The sequence below is a fragment of the Bidens hawaiensis genome, unplaced genomic scaffold (genome assembly GCF_021521415.1).
Source record: "Bidens hawaiensis isolate Kalapana, Puna unplaced genomic scaffold, B.hawaiensis_p1.1 tig00003536_1, whole genome shotgun sequence".
NCBI classification, from domain to species: domain Eukaryota; kingdom Viridiplantae; phylum Streptophyta; class Magnoliopsida; order Asterales; family Asteraceae; genus Bidens; species Bidens hawaiensis.
The window spans coordinates 1,470,406-1,479,195 of NW_027491199.1; the positions used below are offsets into that span (position 1 = coordinate 1,470,406).

Sequence of the window (8,790 nt, forward strand, 5' to 3'; positions counted from 1 at the left end):
AATATTAATAGTACATTCTTCATAATTACACAAAAGCATAAATAATTTCCAAAGAATTCTATATGTAAAACTATTTGAAATTTGGAGTTCTCACTAACAACTTGCTTTCAATACATCTTTTTGTATTGTTTTCTATTTTATAATGCTCATCTAGGCTAATTTTGACTATACTTTATTGCTATTGATATTGATATATTTCAATAGACTAACTAATGATATGTTACAATACAATCAATAATAAGAAGTGTTCAAGATGGTGGGTATTCTCAAACTGATGATCGATTAAGCATAAGAACTTGGTCACATCCATTCCCATTTTCTCCGGAACCACATCATCTTTCCCGTTGTTCTTATTTTCGAGGGTGGTACTCTCATATAAGATCTTCTTGATCCATTTCATTCCCATTTTCACCCATTTTCTTCTTGCAATCCGGTGATGAATCCACGTTTTAATTTCCGGTGAAAATGAGGTCCCTCATTTATCCTCGGCCAGGAATTGTGCTTTCTTGGTTATTTCATATATAGGTGATTCACCCCCATCCCCACTCGGTTTCTAATAGAGTGATAGGTGAATTCATTAAAAAAAAAAATCTTTTAATTTAAATAATAACCATTAAAGAGTATCCAAAAAGTATACCATATCAATATATGATTTGATGGCTTGACAGTACTTTGTATTCTCTGTCCTTTCCTCTAAATACTAGTATCAACAAAGCAACAAATAAATAAATAAAGGATAAATCCTATACTTCTTATTTACATAAATTTTTATCCAAGCAATCTGATTGATTTTTATTCTATACTTTTTTGCTTATTCTTCTTCTTTATCTCTTTTTATGAGTAGCCCACATAAAACCATAGCTAGAAGTTTGTAAACTATCATTGTAAAGTCTACATTAAGTCACATATTTATTCATCATTTTCTCTAGGCATTAGACACATATTTTAATTCTTAAAAATCATACATAGTATCATAAAAACCACATAATAAAATGATAATAAAGATGTAGTAGTACTTCATACTTGATAGTTACTTCATCACTAGATTCACATCACATAATTAACCCTAGCTACAAAAGGAACTAGCTAGCTAGCTACTGCAAGTGAAACCTACATAATATTCTAGAAGGGATTAAGAGTAGTCAGCTGATCAAGAAGTCCGGTCACCGGAGTAGCAAGCCTAGGCACATAAGCAAAACCATTCAACTCACCACCACCACCACCAACATAAGGACACCTTGGAACCCAAGCCCACCTCTTCTTAACAAAATCAAACAACAAAGCCTTCTGATCACCCGCAGTCCCGGTTATCACGACCACCACAAACTCACCATTTCCCACACAGTTAAACCCTCTACCACCTTCCAACTCCGCAAACTGCCCATACAACTGCTGTGGCATCCTCTCTATCTCCACCCATGTTGTCCCACAGCTCTGCAGTGCCCACATTCTTAAACTTTTCGGAACATTCAGCTTACTCTTCTCCACTGAAGCTATCAGCACCAGCTTCCCTCTGCTCTCAACCAAGCTTGGAGACCTCAGAAACCTCCTCATGGGAGCTTGAATCTTGCACCACTCGTTTCTTCCCATGTCATACCCCAACACACTAAAAGGACTGTAGTTCATGCAGTAGAATTTACCAGTTAAACCCCCTTGTTGTTGCTGGACGTACACCATTTTACCAGACTCCAAACTGCATAGCCTTGGGAGAGAAGAAGTGGTGCCCCAAATGGAATAAAATCCACCTAGGTCAATGTGAAAGCTTTCAGTGGTTAGGTTCTTGACGGCGTATGGAGATATCATGTCATCTCCAGCTACCATCACATCGATTGAAGAGTTTGTGATGGTTAACCCTACAGAAGGGTATAGCCTATGCCTTAAGGTGGAGGGGATAGGGGTGACTAAAGATGGAAAGAGCGGGTTCGAAAGGAGCAGTCCTTTCGAACCCGCTTCGTCTGATATCCAGCAGACGAGCCCGCCTGAAGAGCAGGCGGGCGAAAACCCTGATGGGATTAAGGGAAAGGTGAGACGGTGCCACGAGAGGGTTTCGGGGTCAAAGATGTAACCTTCCTCCGGGACGGTAGCCGCGGAGGAGTTACCGTGCTTAAAGACGGTGTTGGTGGTGGTGGTTGTTTTAGGGTTTATGGTTTTTGGTTTGAAGAAGATGAAAAAGTAGGGTTTTGGGTTGATTTGGAGGTACATTTGGAGGAAGGTGTGAGATAACAAGAGGGAATACCATCTTTTGCATACGGATCGGGCTCGGAAGAAGGCGGGAGGCGGTAGGAAGGCGATAACTCGGTCGATAAGGCGTTGGGGAAGGCGGCTCCAAATCCTAGGGTCCATCCATGGTGGATTGGTGGTGGTGGTGGTAATGAAAGGATAGGGAAAGGGGAAGGTGGGGACATAATGGGTATGATCAAAAGCTTCCATGGGAAAATAAAGGTTAATAATGTATTGGGAAAGTTAAGGTTGTTGTTCAAATGGAAGTGTTCCAAGTGTTGGTGTGGTGTAGGTCTCAAATTCAGTGGAGATTATATAAGCACAAGTATAGAGTGGTGATAGTGAAGGTTGAAGACAAATGGTTTTAAGTTAGGGTTGTTTCTATTTTCCATTGTTTTCTTTGATGCAAGTGTGATTATATAGGGCCACCTGAGCAGGAGTAAAGATATGTGAAAAAGGAGGGGGCTGTCAGGGAGTGATTCTGATGGATGCATCTATCAATTCAGTGTTTTCATGTCAATGGCCGAGGAAGAATAGACAGGTACAACAGAACAAGGAGAACATTGATAGTAAACACACATTGGCTCTAGACAATATGGTTCATACTTAGGCTAAGGGGTGTGGGGGGCTCTAATGGGGGCGCGAGTGGGGGCTCCAGCCAATAATATTGTGACGTGTGGCAGAGAGAGAAACTGGATAAGATGGGTGTTGGGGCCCCCGTTGGAGCCCCTGGCCCTGGTGTGGAGGGGCTCCAGCAGGGGCTCCAGCGGATTTTTTTTTTATTTTTTTATAAATAAAAAATACCCCTTGCTATTATAATCTCCATAACCCACCCCGCCACCTTTGAAAGAAGGTTTCCGACCAACCTGCACTTTTTCCGATGAACCGATATGAAACCCAACAACAAAACAATACCCTTGATTAACCATCTTCACTCCATAACCCACCCCGCCACCTTTGAAAGAAGGTTTCCGACCAACCTGCACTTTTTCCGATGAACCGATATGAAACCCAACAACAAAACAATACCCTTTCCGACCAACATGCACTTTTTCCGATGAACCGGTTGTTAATCTCATATTGATCGTGTTAGTTCGATCACATAGTTACGTTCAAAATCTGTCGTAGCAGTTTTCCGACCAACCTGCACTTTTCCAACGGCTAGATCACACTTTCCCATGCACCTTTACGCCCATCCTCACCCGCGACCCACCTTGCGCCTGCTTTGAATTCCGTGCTCGCGCCCCTCTCGCGCCCCGGTGGTGTGGTGCTCGCGCCTGGGGGCGCGAGCGGAGGGGCTCTCGCGCCCCCGCTGAAGCCCCACACCCCTCAGCCTTACAAACTTGATGTGTGGAGCCTTGGTCTAGATTTGTTTTTGGTAATTTATAATTTTGTATCTTAAAGATAGATATTATCATTTATAAATATAAATAACCTATGCCTATTGCAATCACATCCTCTTTTTTTGTAATTTTAGTTATTTTACTTTTCAAAACTCCGTTTAAATTACGGCAATGCCATGTAAACGTTGTTTACACCCAACAAGTGCGTGTAGTACATGTGAATAGACAATGTCATGTAAACGGGTGCTTGACCGTGACAAGAGCATGTAAATGGACGTTTAGATCTGGCAAGGGCATGCAAATGAGCGCATATCCCCGAGCAATAACATGTGAACGGACGTCTTTGGCGATTCATAATAAAACGAGTGTTTAGTGTGTAATATATGTACACACCCATTTAAGCATCACATCTATAGGAGGTTTGATTAGTGTTGTAGCTGATACATGTATAGATTCCTTTTTTAATATAAGTTAAAAGATATTTTGCTTAACGTAAGTGTTTGTTAGAAAATATTTACTATCAGATAATATATCTTTCTTAAGATGTGTATTTAACAAAGAAATTGGATAAACTAATTTACTACATTTATATAGTGAGAAATCGACATTTGATCAAGTTGATACACATTAGACTTATATTGTTTATTAACATGATACTAAATGATTTACTCCGTATTTTTTTCACAAATTATAAGGTATGGAATCCATTAGTTCTTACTTAATACTAGCTAGTAAATAAAATTTATATTTAAATTTAAATTAAATATAGAAGTTGCAAAAAAGAATAATCAAATGCAAAAGTTTATATGCACAATAATAACCTAGAGATACGTAAATGGTCTCAAAAAGTTAGACCCCCTAAATGCTCATCCAATAGTACCTACAGATAAGATGGCTAGCCTCGAACCAAATAGCATGTCAAAGCTATCTGAAACTAAAATAACACAAGATCAAAAGAAAAGACAGTTATATCCTAGCACATAATCATACACCCTTGGGGGCTTCATAAAGGATACAAACATTTTATAGTACGCACGTACCTTTTTTTTCTTGAACAACTTATAGTATTTAAGTAAATACATGAGGCATTGTTAAAAACTACACATATATTATTTCTAAACAAACTATGTTAAACTAAGATATTTTTCTACGCCATTTATAAAATATGACAATCTGAAATTTGAATTACCCACCAAGGATCCAACAATTGAAGGTGAAGTTTAATTAGAGTTATAAGCATAAAATGACTTTACACAAGATCAATAAATCAACTTATAATTACTTAGTCACTGCAATAGTGGTCGCTCAACGCAAATGTATCTTAGATCAATATGAAGATCACTGAATTAGTGCAAAGTTGTGTTGGTTAAACCCCTAGCTAGCTAGTATAATGATACTTTAGTGGGACTGGGTGGCCTAAGTACTGAACCTAATACGAGCCAGAAGATGGTACTAATCACATCAACCCAAAATATGACATGGAATTTTACAGTTTAACACGAACACGACTTATTTAACCAAAAATGTATTCTTCTTTTTGCGTATGTATTAAACCTCTAAAGTCACAAGTTCTCAATAAAAGTAATATATATCATATATGTTTAAACTATGAAACTTGATTATACTTTCTCTTATATCTTTTGAAATTCAACATAAAATACCCAATCATTAAGTTATGGCACAAAATATGTTCTTTTAAAAAGCATAAACCCTAAATTTGTATATGGGTTCAACTCAAAACTTACTGAACATGCGAAGACCAAGCTCTAGTTGCAAATTCCGTGTTAGGTTCGTATTGAGCCATAATTTTCACCCTTAGATATGAGGCGTCCAAATGTAACAGCGCCAACTATAGAGTAACGTTATGTCACTTGTAAGTTGTTACTACTCATGTTGACATGCTAATTACACTGTTGGCCTAGTAGTTTATGTCACATTAATCTATGACCCATTTACAATAGTAATATCTATCTTAAGATTCAAGTTATTTACAACACATATTCAACTATAAATAAATTCCATTGCTGTGTGCTCACATATCGATAAAATTCTATATAGCTTGGTGTGGGCGTGGTCGATTAGATACACTATATCCAAGGTTGTAAAAGTTGTTCTGTGAACCCTAAGCGGCCGATTGAGAAGTTTAGTGTACCCGAGGAGTACTTAAAAAATACTCGGACATTGATAAATATAAAGATAAAGAAAATTAATTTTTGGGTATTATATATAACTCAAATATCATAAGTTTACTAATATTTATAACAAAATAGATAAATATCAATATAAATAATAGAGATACATTTTTTAATACTAAATTATTTTAATAGTTTCTATATCATTAATTAAAAAAATGATATTCGTTCTTTACTATTATCGATATATGAATTATGTTTTTATTTTTTAATTCAACATCGGCCCAAGTTGACCGACTAGATCTGATTCTGGCTAAGGTTGATCACATTTGATCGATTCTTATTAACTATACGGAGTTAAATAGATTCTCATCGACACCATGCCTTTTAACGATTACTCGGAGAGTACTCGGCCTTTTAGACCTACTTTATAGCCATGACTATATATAAGTTGATATAAGAATAGTCATTTCTTCACATATTATGAACCTATATAGTCATGGCATGGAAATATTACGTCTTTAGCAATACGATATACAATAAACCATAGTTGTGTGTGTACTTATGCTCGGATATCATACTTTGTTCTTAATTTCTTTTTAAAAGGCATGTTAATTCCTATATATACATTCTCTCTTTGATACCCGAATCTACTTTAGTGTATCACTTTCCGTTCAAGTAGCTAAAAGAGTTTCGATTAACTTGAAGATAGCTTTATGTGGTTCAAATTCTTTTACATATATTGAGTAAAACTTTCGAAACCTATTGTTTAAATTTAAAAAAAAAATTGTTCATCAACTTAAACCAATGTAAGAAACTTGGTTAATTCTATACATATATCAATAATATATAATACATTGTTGGAAGATATGAGAACTACATTTCATAGCATATTCTTTTGATCACAAGTTGGTTTTCTTATAAGCTTTAACTTTGTTTCTAAGCATCCACTAATAACATTTTTGCAGTGAACATAATGCTAAGGCCGCCTAAACATTTTTTTTGGGGTACTTATTTTAGGTCCAAAGTGTCCTAAAGTTGTTCTGATCTTATTGATTTAACGACTGCTACTAACAAAAATAATATGATGTTGATAGCACAATATGAGTCTAACACTCTAACTTGTATATGTATTAATTTGGTAGTTGAACGGTAAGTTTATCGATAATACACAAGTGAAAGGTGCACATGTGTGTGGTACTAGGACATGAGTTTTAGTATAGACTCGTACTATAATTAATTTTATATTAGGAATTTTGAAACTATTTTAAGGGTGTAGTAAAATAAATAAAATTACAAACTTAAACTAAATAAAATTTATTTAAAGGCTTAAATATGCATTATATATCTAACTCATTTCAGTTATTATAAATCTCAAATATGATGTAGAGGATGGGGTAATGACATATGTCGGCCCAAGAGGTAAAGAGAGTAAGTAGGGAAAATATAAAGTCAAACGAGAGAGAGAGAAATAGAAGGGAGATGGTAAAGAAAAGAAAGTACAAGTGAGAATCTTAATGCAAAATCTGAAGACTGAAACTTGAACCCAAAAATGGGGGTTTTCTTCAAGGGTTGGATTTCTCTATTTCCATTTTTAAACCTCCTGAAAAAAGCACTTCATTATTACTCACTGTAAAAGGAAACCACACCCTAATTAGGCTGAGGGGTGTGGGGCTTCAGCGGGGGCGCGAGAGCCCCTCCGCTCGCGCCCCCAGGCGCGAGCACCACACCACCGGGGCGCGAGAGGGGCGCGAGCACGGAATTCAAAGCAGGCGCTAGGTGGTTCGCGGGACCTGTAGGCGTAAAGGGACATTGGGAGATGAGAAATGAGCCGTTGGGCTCTTTAATTTAATAAAAAAAAAAGTGTTCTTCCTATATATAAACCCAAGATCACATAAAACAATTACCACACCCAAAATCACATAAAACAATTACCACAACTTAAAAAAAAAACCCAAAATCAACCCATCTTCCAAACTTTTTTTTAAAAACATGTCTGGAAATTGGTACCCAAACCTAGATTCAGATTATAGTTACGACGATTTATGGTCGTCACCAGACCAATCGATGTTTTTAGTACTTTAATTTTTTTTTTTTTAGATATTAATGTGTTTTTTTAATGTGTGTTTTTTTTAATAATTTATGAGTTTTTTTAATAATACGTTTTTTGAATATATTTATAAAAAAATAAAAAAAAAATCCGCTGGAGCCCCTGCTGGAGCCCCTCCACACCAGGGTCAGGGGCTCCAGCGGGGGCTCCAACACCCATCTTATCCAGTTTCTCTCTCTGCCACACGTCACAATATTATTGGCTGGAGCCCCCACTCGCGCCCCCGTTAGAGCCCCCCACATCCCTCAGCCTTACATTTACAGTTTATTATAAAAACAAATTCCCAGACAAATAAGATTTGTACTAGACTGACTATTCATTAGTGAGATAAGATTGATGTTGGATAGTTGGATACTGGTCTAAACGCATTAGTAGACTCTATATATATTAGTAGAATAATACTTTTTCTTCTCAGGGGTGGGATGGTTGTTTTTTCATCACTTGCAACATTTAATGAGGGTGTGTCACCTCATCCCACCACATTCCATCACTAGTGATGAAATTTAGTGGGGATGGTGGTAGTGTGATGAGTTTTGATATACATACATACATACAAACACACATATATATATAGGTTTTTGTGTGAGTGAAAGGAGTGTATTTGGGATATATATATAGAGAGAGAGTGTGTGTGTGTGTTCCATCATGAAATCCCCATCACTCGTGATCACCATCACGCAAACCCCCAATCACTCGTGATGAAAGGGGTGGCGGCGGTGTTTGGATGCCTATAACGCGTGATGGGGTTGTCATCACGGACCACCCCGTCCCCCCTAAACTAGTTGCATGAAAACCCGCGCGTTATAGCGGACAAGAATTATTTCTGCTTCATCACGCTCAATGTAGCAAAAGAAATTGAAAACTAAAAAAATATATAAATAATCTATCGGAAATTGAAAAAAAAAAGCCAAACTTGTTATTTAAATACTTTAATTACATTAAGAAAAAAAGGTACAATCGAGTTAGATTAAAAAAAACTAATCAA

At 36.8% G+C, this 8,790-nt stretch overlaps 1 pseudogene; it reads right to left on the bottom strand.

Annotated features, from left to right (window-relative positions):
- Nucleotides 1-639: 639 nt before the first annotated feature.
- LOC143623711 (protein UNUSUAL FLORAL ORGANS pseudogene) lies at nt 640-2,823 on the bottom strand (annotated as a pseudogene).
- Between the last annotated feature and the right edge of the window lie 5,967 nt (nt 2,824-8,790).